Source organism: Sander lucioperca, chromosome 10 (genome assembly GCF_008315115.2).
Source record: "Sander lucioperca isolate FBNREF2018 chromosome 10, SLUC_FBN_1.2, whole genome shotgun sequence".
NCBI lineage: Eukaryota > Metazoa > Chordata > Actinopteri > Perciformes > Percidae > Sander > Sander lucioperca.
Window position 1 is genome coordinate 3140224 of NC_050182.1, and position 933 is coordinate 3141156.

Sequence of the window (933 nt, forward strand, 5' to 3'; positions counted from 1 at the left end):
AAGTGTGTCCGGAGCGCATGTAATTGTGTGTTTTCAGGACCCACCATGTGTGAGCTTGTGTGTAATTGGGTGTTATCGATGTTGTGAGTGTATGTTGGGGTTGAAAGAGCGAATGGACAGGTTACAGTGTGATTGGAGTTTGGAGAAAGCCTTTAATAGTACACTTTTTCATTTTCTGTATTTTAAAAGCAGGACTTCTTTAGATGGTGTTTCATTCTTTTTGATTTTAATTTTCAATATGTTACAGGATTTGTGAGAGCCCTCATTAACACCAGAACCTTTATTTTGTGTTTGTTTATTTTGCTTGAGAATATAGTATTAGCAAAGTTTTCCAAGAGAAATGGATTTGTTAATTAACCAAATCAGTTAGCATAGGTATTTATTGTATGTTTTTAGATTGGTTATTAAGGCTATAACACTGAGCAACATGGGTACTGTTTGAAAGATATGTAGTTCAGTCTTATATTCAGTCTCATATTTTTTGTGTGCTTGCTATATTTTTGTATGTGTTTAGTGTTGCTGTAACATAATAGGTGTGTGTGTGTGTGTGTGTGTGTGTGTGTGTGTGCGGGTGCTGTTTAATTGATGCGGGCTGGCCATCGATCCCTCCCGCCCAGCCTAATGAAGGCCTGATTGGTTTGTGAGGGCTGGCTGGTTCTGCTTAGCTGCCTCTGCCTGCTGCCCTGGCTGCACACACTATAACACACACTCAATTCAACATCATTCTTCTTTCTTTTTTCTTTTGGTCTCATGCTTTGTCTCTGTCTCTCACTTTACATTTCTGCTCTGACTTTCTTTTTGTTTTACTGTGTATAACTCTTGCTTCTTCTCTCTTTTCTTTCCTGTGTTGCGTCCATTCTCTGGCTTGATTCCGAAAATTACATCTCAATTCCCCATAATTTACAAAAGAGTGCTACACTTACTGATGATAAA